At 29.9% G+C, this 10,715-nt stretch overlaps 1 long non-coding RNA gene across 1 annotated transcript; it reads right to left on the bottom strand.

Annotated features, from left to right (window-relative positions):
• Nucleotides 1-318: 318 nt before the first annotated feature.
• Nucleotides 319-5,649, bottom strand: LOC121120522 (uncharacterized). Its single transcript, XR_005865089.2, has 4 exons — nucleotides 2,854-5,649; nucleotides 2,614-2,800; nucleotides 2,016-2,549; nucleotides 319-1,263 (listed from the first exon to the last, which is right to left on the bottom strand). It is a non-coding gene; the product is annotated as an uncharacterized lncRNA (long non-coding RNA).
• Between the last annotated feature and the right edge of the window lie 5,066 nt (nucleotides 5,650-10,715).

Genomic DNA, 10,715 nt, shown 5'->3' with positions numbered 1-10,715 from the left:
TTTTTTTTCTTTTGGGTGGGTGGGAGGTTTCTTGACAGAATGTATTTTTAAATAAATGCCAAATTTGTCAAATAAATTATTATAAAAGTGACAATTAAATAATATTTCGGTATGACAGACAAATTTGGCGAAACAATATATTATATGTATTTTTATAGTTTGTAGGACCAGCCAATAATTTGCTGGATAACCTTTATTTAGAAAAACCCACATTTCAAAATTTTGGAATCAGAGAAGATTTTGTCAAATAATATTTTAGAAAATTAATTGGCTGTCATAGTTTTTAAATAAATTTGAAGACCATATTTTATAGTTAATTTAATAAAAACGGTTTTTATTGAGACTATATTTTGAATACAGTTATACATATATATCAATTTTTAAATTTTTGTCGCGACATCAACAAAAAAAGATATAAACAAAAATAAGTTTTATATAAAGAAATATGATCTCAAGGTGCAACTACAGGCACTTTTTCCATCAATACACATTTAAGTGGTTAAACTTAATCAAATTTGTATAATGCTCAACTACGTTTAGGTGGGGTAAGATATGGGTATTTAAGATATTGGAGCTAATTCACGTTTGATATTACATATGATTTTTTTTTTTAGTTAAATAGATATACATAAAAAAATATTTTTAAAGTTTTTATAGAAATTTAATTTTTACATTATGATGAAAGAGTAGTTTTACAGGAGAAAATATATAAGTACCGTGTATATGCGCATTATTGTCTCCTTATTTATGTCATTTAACCAAATTGTTTTCGTATTAACTCAGCAAAACATTGTGGAAAATCATTATTTAATGTAAGTATTTTATTTTAGATTAATGATTCTTGCTATTTAAACATTAATATTTAAAGTTATTCAAAAATTACAACTGTTTCCAGATAAAATTTATTTGATGAGATCAGTACATATAAACTATATTTATTAATTCAAATTTACTTTTTAAATATCAACTTCAAAGACGTTAGGCGGTCTGTAAATATAGGGCTAATCTTTTTAGTTTTACATATTCTATTATTTTAAAAAGTAAATCTGAGCCTTCAGCTCTAATAATTGCCTCAATGAGGCTTAAATCCCTTGCAGTTCTTGAATATGAATCAGACTTGAGCATTGCCGACTCTTTCTTCATGAAAGCCTCTAGGGATTTCACATTCTTGTCAGGAGTAAAACACACCCTCTTCCGCAGACGTGTTTAGAAAGAATAGTCCAAGGGGTTTGTCACATGTTGAGGTCCCAAAAGTCATCTCATCTAAAACAAAATGGGCCATTTGAAGAAAATAATAAATATGTCATAGAAATCATTGTAAAAATTAATACCAAATTATAAATTAATGATATATATATCACTGCAAAATAGATGGAATAGTTACAACAAAAATTATATAATATTTTAATCACGTAATTATTATAACCATTCAATAATATTTATAATGTAATAAAATGCATTTTATATCACCCATTTCTTTTTGAAACAATTCACCAACCACGTTATATAGGCTAAACACTATTGGAGAGTTAAAAAGTAATGTTTTTATTTTTTTCTATTATTTCTTTTTTTAGATAAGGGTATATATAACTTTTTCGATTCTAATCATTAACAACATCAAATATTGAATTTGTTTTAATAATAATAAAGATATGGAAATGATTTGGAACAAGAACAAAGGCATTTTGTTTCTGTCTATGAAATATGTAGGCTAATGAGCACTCTACCTTTTTATAATAAAACAAATAAATATATCTACCATAAATCACTAAATTGTAGATGAAAATAGTAAGAGCATGGCTATACTGTGTACAATACTTGATTTGATTTATCACTCTAAAAAAAATTATATACAAATGTACCATTCAATGTATAATGTGAGTATGAAAAAAAAGCATCATAGCGGACAACATTAACAAAATTATCAGGAGCTCTTACGTAAATAAGGACAGCATTTTGAAATTTATTAAATCGTGTAGAACCCATCTTTGTTCCTCAAAATTTAAAATGTTTACCTGAAGCCTCGATTGAAGCCTTGCAAACGCTGATAAAATACTCATCAGACATACCCATCTACTCCCTCTCAATAGAGGCCTTCAAATCAACAGTATTTCTGTGGGAGACAGCACAGGTCTTGGCATTAATGGCGTCAAATGGGGTCAGATCTGTTGAGGAAGGAGGTGCCAATGTCTAGGGGTCTTCACCGAATTTAGGAGCATTTTGACCTTGGTCAATTTGGTGCCTTTACCGTTGCTGTTATGAGGTATCACTTTTGGTGGCATTGGCTCTTGAGGTGCTTATCTTTCACGGCATTTTTGATCATTCCTTCAATTAGGTTGTGTCATTTTGAAGGCTTTTGCATCTATTTTGGAGATTTTCCTCAATACTGTCTCCGGAAGGACTCATGAACTCATCCAACTGCTTTATATTGTGGATCTTACTCCCAAGCTTGCATTCATAGCTGTCATCAGTCTCAAATGCCTACTTGATCCTCCAAAAAGATTCACTGTTCACTCCCACAATCTTGACAACCTCACAAACAGGAACTCCTGTGTTGAGTAAATCTAGCACGCTACATTTCTTCGACAACCTCAAGAAACTGTTTTTGCTTACCAAAAAAATTGTATGGCGTAAAAAGGAAGGTATTATTACTTTTCTTCCAAACAATGCATGTTTCATTGCCTTGCGTTCATTTCCAAGATTGGGCCCTTTGCGGTCTTGTGTTTCTAGTGGTTTCGGTCAAAGTCAAACCGATACCGCTATATATTGCTTATCCGTCTCGGTGTTTGTGTTTTTATTCCTATATAGAATATATGCAAGAAAATATAATATAAAAAATCAAAATCAAATTACCTTAAGTCAATAAGTCAATTTTCTGAAATTTCTTTTGTGCAATTGCAACGTTTTCCAATAATTTTTTATGTCACCAGGCCGATACAATCGTATCTCAGTTCCAAATACTTAGGGGCTTCTTATGGATCTGTAAAAGTGGTTTTAGGAACCAAACGGTGTAAATACAAAAGGGAAGTGATAGGGAAAATTTTTGATCCTGGGCCGCTATTTAGTTTGTCAGGGCCCTATAATGTGATAAATATAATATTTCTTAAGCCTGGATTTACCAAACTTCACTATGCCCAGCTCCCATCTACACTAATACATTTTAAACTGAGGTCCCCTTTTTACGAATTTTCAGGGCCCCTGCTGGAACTTGGAGCACACCACACTGTATGTATAGAGTAGCTACGGACCTTTTTGTACCTAATATAATTTCCTGGGCCACAATTGTCTAGTGACATACATTGTTTTAAGTGCCTGTTACGAAACTGAGCCTGTATTAAAAAAAGAACACAGACCGAAGACCGCAACTGAGACCGATAAATCTGACCCGATACCGGAACCGATAGAACTGCTGTGTCTGAACTGGGCACAACCTAGTAAATTTCTTTAAGTTTTAATGTATGGTGCATTTTTTCTTACGCACACTATAGTTATTACAGGATTAGTAGGGAATTACAAATTTGCATACCTCCTCACAATTTGTAAAGGATGCATTTTTTTATAGATCTATATATATAAGTCTTATTAAGGACAAAAGTAGATGAAAAAGTTACAAGCATTTGTTTTGAAAATATGTAGTGTCTTAGTACAAAATAAAAAAAAATATAACAGAAAACAGCCTTTAACGCCCATCGCTTTGTTTCTTTTCCTTCATATTTAATTATAAGTTTTTATTTTTACAAAAAAACATCATTCTAAGATATTATTCAGATAAGTCCAAGTTTTGAATTTATTTCATTTTGTAATATTTTTATGTCATTTATCAATAATTTGTATTCAAAACTTTTTATTCAAAATTTTTAAATAACTTCAAGAAAAGGGATTTTTATATCTTTCTGGAGCCATTTCTGAAAACTCGACAACAAAGTTCATATTTTTGACACTCACAAAAAAAAAAAATTTTGTTCCAAAATGTTGCACGAACATTATCCAAATATTTTTTTTCGTTTGGTTTCTATTAAAGTCATCAATATAGATAATCAAAATATACTATAAAAAATAAGTAATAGAAGTAACCTCATGAAGAATTGCGATAAAATTAACCATAAATAAACGTTACAATTTAAAATTAACCCTCTAGATCAAAGTCCAACTCTTCAATGTTAGGACTTCTGTTTTACAGACTATTTAAACAAATATTAGTCTACGTCTACGTCAATAATATAATTTAAAACATAGGAACAATAACTCTATTTTCGATTCTCTTTTCCTCATCATCAGAGATTGATCTACTAAACATTTAAGGCCTGAGTAAAACTTACAAGACGATTGTATGAAAAAGGTAACAATTTCCTCTGCGTAGTTCCACTATCCATCCTTGTAACGGGGAATACTCAAGGAAGAAAAAAAATGCAGGAGAAGCTATCTATCTTTTTTTCAGTTTAGAAAAGAGTATTTACCCCCCCAAAGTGAGGAAGGAGGATATCTACGTAGATTTAGTTACTTGAAACCTAAACTTGCAGTTGTATTTTAAATTTTGAAGCTTTTTTATAAAGCGTTTTCAAAGTAAAAGTGCATATTTTATTGAATATATCCCTTTTTATATACAATTTGCATTGTGTATTTCTCCAAGACGGCTAAATCATACTCGTAACGGTTAATTACTACCCAAAAAAAAAATCAAGGTAAAAATAAATCATAATAATCTTCATAATTATGATTTTTGACTGTGTGCCATTCAAAAAATATATGTGTTTATCATGGAAGAAGTACTGTTATGCATTTCATCAATGTTTACTAAAATGAAGGATTTAATAAAAGTATTTATTTTTTTATCTCCAGAAATTTTTTCTAAAACAGTACATACTTATTTTAAATAAATGGAACAAAAAAGTGTTCGTTATACGGAGTATACTAAAACTTTTTATAATTTTTTAAAAGAAATAATCGGAATACTTTTTTATTTAATTTTTGAATTGTTTATCGGCCTAAAATAGTTAGTGTATATAAATTGCTTTATTTTGACATCTATGTTTATATATATATATATACATTCCTTTTAGGGGGGATTATAATAAATTTATCAAGGGCCGGGTGCAACCTCCAACATAGATTAATATAGTCAAACTTTATATTTTTTATTTCTTAATAGAATAATATTTTAAATTAAAAGAATGTTTTTTTAGCATTTCGCAAAAACTAAACTTAAGGGACACTCTAATGTATATACAACAATGCAAAGAAAATAATCGTACAAATATTTTCTTTACTTATTCATACTACAAACTATGCTACTCTGACAGTAAATGACATATATACACTTACAAGGAATTACATTTGCTCTTTATTGTCAGAGAGACATTATACAATTGTATCCATATATCTACGTGTGATAGCTAAGTATATATTATGTACATTTTGAGTCAAAGGAAAAGTAGTTGAAAACGGTCAAAAGTATATGAGGTATAGTAATGTTATATTTTATGTTATAGAGTAGTAATTTTCAGAAATAATTATCTTTCTGATATTATTTATTTGTTTCTAGAGTATATGTAGTTTTTATATAGCTTTGGTATGGCTCCAGAAACGGTTCTGGTAACAATTCTTTTGATCTCAAAGGCCATGGTGGATTTTAAATATGATTTTATATCACATCACCTGTACAACCTGAGGGCCGGGTGGTATTTTGGAAAATAGAAGGGTTTTTATTGCTCAGGGAAGCGGGAGTGGAAGAATTTAACATGGCTCTACATACCTACTCTAATCTAGTAATGAATTGTTCAATTTGTTTTTTATCGGTGGGAGGGGGGGGGGAGGGAGATTTTTTAGAAAACAAATTAGTCGAAGTTCGACTAATCAAAGGTTAGAATATAAATCAGCAGACAGAGTATACCTATTAACAGCCGAGAAAAAGTATAAGGGGGCTTTGATATTGTGAGTAAATAAATGTCTAATGAATTCATACCCTGTTTTTCCATTCCTAGTCATTCTGTTCCCTCAAAATTCATTACTGTACAACCTGAGGACCGGGTTATATTTTGGATAAGGATAGTTATTGACATCATACAGCTTATGGTTTTAAACTTTTTAGTAGTTTTTGTGTAATACTGGAGTGGGAAAACTGAGAAGTCTGCATTGAAGTTTACTAGTGATGGATAAAGACGATTATGATTTATTAGAGACTTAGTATTATGGTGTTCATAAATTTCTAACTCAAGACGCAAATACAAATTCCTTAACGTCTTCCCGATTTTCTATTCACATAAAAAGTGCCATGGCGTATGGTCTTATATTTTGTTTTTTATTTCTATTAATTTTCTTGTAAAGTGAAGAATTTATTTAAATATGTAATTCCTTTGGTGTACTCCATTTAAGAGTTAAATGGAGAAAATTTGTTAAGTATATTTAGTAGGTTGTTTTTGATTTTTCACTTTGTTGAAATATTCGGATCACCAGGTCAAAATCCGTTCCAATTGATAAAAAAATCCGATTGGCAAAGTTTTAGCGAAATTAAACACTATTTAGAGGAAGCTCAATGGCTTCAAAGTTTTGAAAATTGCAAATTTTTTCAAAAAATTTACTTCTTCCTAGAGTATCATGAAAAAAGTTATCAGCACAGCTTTTTATCTTATGTATTTTTTTAAAGATGACTTAATTTACTCTTTTTATTATGAGAAAAAAACATTATAAAAAGAAATTACAATGCGAAATGGTTCAAGAGATAACTAATATATATATATATAAACTTGTTGCGATCAATGTTTTTACTACTCTCCTTCTCAAAACTTGATTTTTTGCTTTAATTGTATTGGTCCTTAATTTAGGATGTTAAATTTGTCCCATTAATCGGTCCTGCAAAGGTGCCCTAAATATCAAAGCGCCCTCTATGAACCATAATTTCTTATATTCACATCTCGTATACTTTTGTTTACAATTTAAATCCATTTAATATGAATTAAACTCGTATTATAACGAAAATATTAAAGAGCGAGAAGAACTAGGGCCTTCTCAATCAAATTTTAAAAGAGGAAGAAAAACATTAATTACACAAGAAGTAGCATCAGCTCTTAATCACAAAAGAGTGTCTAATCGAAAAGCTGTTTTTGAATTTGTAGAATTTTTCAAGAATATGGGCGAAAACATTAATGAGTTTGCTCATATAAATTCTACCACCGCTCCTTCCTTGATCATCAAAGACCCCGTCCAATATCCTATAATACTCATCGGCCCACAGGCTGTGTAGGGGGACTGGTTGGCTTCAGCGAAGCTTAAAATCCAACAGAGCATCATGGACCCCTTCTAATACCCAATAATCCACCGCACTGAACACCTTGAAGCGTGGGTCAGGGTGAATTATGGTGTTTTAGAAGTGATCCTTGATGTTAAAGGAAGTAGAAGAGGCGGAATTCATCATCCCTTGAATCCAAGGAGGTAATCTACATAAATTGAGAGCTGGGGTGTATTATAAGACATTCGACCGTGTCCTTGATGGCCCGTGAAGCGGGGGAGGTAGAATTTGGTATCTCTTGGAGCCAATCAGTTGACCTGTACAACCCATGGGTTTACTAAGGCGCATTCGATATGGCTCAAGAAAGCAGCAGCAGTTGAATTTAAACTGCCTTGAAAACAAGCAGTGCACCTGCACGACCCGTGGTCCGAGGTGTATTATAGGGATGGGGTCCTTGATGCTCAAGGAAGCAGTGGCAGTTGAATTTAAACTTACTTGAAGTCCAGGAGGTAAGATTCATCATTCATTAGTTGTATTTTCCGAATACAAAATAAATTGCAATCAAAACTTTACGCGGCAATTCATATGAATATAATTATTCTACTTGGAATCTGAAACTGCGTGTCCACATTCATAAATATCATGGACTCCTTGTCAAGTTGGCGCACACAACAAGCTATATAATTTTTTTTTATCACACTGTTGAGGGGGGAGGGGGGCGAAGATAAATTTTACATTAAAGTTGCGCCACTAAATTGTTGATCTCATTTTATTTAAATTAATTATTTAAGTACTAGAGGATTATTATTACTATATTATTATTTTAGATGAGTTAAAATCATTCACAATAGGATTATAATTGCGGTGTAATATGTAATTTTATTATAATTAAAAGTTTGAAATTTAGGAAATTTTTAAAAATAGAATATTCTTCCAATTTTTTAGGTTTTAGTAAAAAAAGACCCTGTGCTACGGAGTTTTCATAAAACAAAGATTTTTCCTGTACCCAAAATCTGTGATAAGGTTTAATATTTTTGCACATATATGTATTTTTTGTCATCGAAGTGTATATACTTGGTACTTAAGAAAAAAAACTATAGTAATTTTATATGTATATACTAATTGTAACTTCTTTATAAAATTTTGCTAGTAAATATCAATGGAATTATGTGTCCGTAAATGAAATATTAATTTAACATATAGGTAAATATATTTTGATAACCTGCAAGGTGTTAGTGTTTTGATTAATTAATCCTCTTTATTTATAAAATAAGTATTATTAATGGTATTATTAACGAGCAAGGAGAATGATAGATTAAAGGGATACTACTCGTATTATGTCCTTTCCCAAATTTACTATATATATTTTAATGACATTCTCTCAGACGTGTTTTTACAGTCATCCAAATTTCCAGTGATTTTCGTAATTCCTTTGAATTGAATTTTCAAAGTAAGAAATAATAATTAAAACGAGTACAAAGTTTTAAGGTATACAACATAAAAATTATATTTAAAACATACTGAAGTAGATTTTCCCGGTGTTGTCCGGGACATAAAGAAATTAACCTTAAATTGGAACTCGTCTTCTGCATATAAAACAAAAAATAAAGACCGTAAATTTAAAGAATTATCCTCTTTGCATGTTGAAATGCATCCTTGCACATTTTAAAAAAAGGAGATAAATTTAATAGTGTGTTAAAATCAAATACAATTTTAGCCCAACTTTTGGGATGCAAAATGATTTTTTAAGTACTTTGAAAAAAAAAAATCCGGCCAATTTTTTTTTTCCAAAGTGCTTATAGGTCATTTTGTATCCAAAAAGTTGAGGTAAAATTTAATTTTCTCATTTTCGATGAATTATCCCCCCTTCCTCCCACTCCCAACTAATGGAAGAAAAAATATTCATTTGCCGACTGTTAAACTGTATGTCGTTCACTCTACTAGTTCTAAAAATATACTGTCTTTATTTTTTGTTTTAAATGAATTAGTCAGTATGATAGCTAAAAAAATTACAGGCCTCCATGGCCTTGAAGGACAAAAATGGTTATAAGAATCATTGTTTGATTATTAAAAACCTACATATACTTTTTTAGTAAAATATATTCATTGGTTTGGCCGTGAATCCCGGACACACATACATTTTCATTCAATTTATAAGTAACAACAATAGGATAAAAACGTTTTTACATCACTAACATGATGTGTTTGCTGATAACAAATATTTTGCAAATTATAAATATATACTTGTTCCCATTTCTAGTAATTGCTCTTAGTAATTAAAAAAAAACACAATTTGACTCTTTTTATGATGTTGAGATATCTTTTGAGCTAAGAACGGATGACTTTTTTGGAGTGACAGGTACAAAAAAAATTGCCTTCAATCCAAAGCATTTATCTAAGTCAAAGACATGCGTATTAAGTTCAAACAAACACTTTGAATCATAAGTTTTACTGTACTTAAACATACAATTACCTATATACTGGTATGAATGCAAATATATTTACATTTAGTCATTATACATTCTTTTTTCAAATGATATTACCTGTTGACTAATATTTAAGAGAATAAAGAAAAAAGATGGTTATATTTAATTTTCCTCTCTCTTAAATATAGTGGAGGTTGATTTATCAAAAAAAAGGTTTAGTTAAATAATGAGTTATATTAAAATAAAAGGATAACTGGAAGGAGTTGTCAAGGACTTTTACATAAAATTATAAATGGTTTTAATTTTGGAAAGATAAAAAAATAAATAAACTTGGTCATGATAGTAAATTTTCAAGGCGAACATGAACATGTACGGGGATTGAAATAAATTCTTAGAATGAGGATAAATAAATATACATATAATTATGCATTTTTATAGAGGACGAATCATAACATTGAATTTGAGCAGAGTTGGTGTACATCCTTGAGATATTAGTCAAAGGGAAGGAAATATTACTGTTAATGTATAAATTTTGACATTCATATTTATTTATATTTTAGGGATGTATAACTTCAAAATGCCTATGTATATACCAAGAAATGTGCAAATTAATAAAGTGTGTTATGGTAGAAAATGTTGTTACTTTAGTTTAACTCGCAACTTTTCCTTCTGAAAAAAAACAACATCAAAAATCAGTTATTAGTGAACCCATTCTTTTTAACTATAATTGTTTAAAACTGTTCATAGTTTAACAAATGATGATCTAATTCAACAAATCTACATTTAAAACACGGATAAGTGAAAAGAAAGAGAAACGTTGATAGCTGACAACAAAGTTAAGTGTATATTTGTGTGTTAGTGAGATATTACCTGGTATAATCGTATGTGTAAATGAATAAATACCAAAGTATTGAATTGTAAACTTCTATATCATATATTATAACTGTCTTGAACAACATATAGAATAAGACAAAGAAGGGGAACTAAAGCAGGTACTACTCATACGATTGCATATTAGCCTGATTATTCCATTACCGGATATACATATAATGTAAATTATAAGT

This window comes from Lepeophtheirus salmonis, chromosome 6 (assembly GCF_016086655.4).
Source record: "Lepeophtheirus salmonis chromosome 6, UVic_Lsal_1.4, whole genome shotgun sequence".
NCBI classification, from domain to species: Eukaryota; Metazoa; Arthropoda; class Copepoda; order Siphonostomatoida; family Caligidae; genus Lepeophtheirus; species Lepeophtheirus salmonis.
Note: the sequence above shows the minus strand (reverse complement) of the source record. Positions and strands in the feature narration are given on the sequence as shown.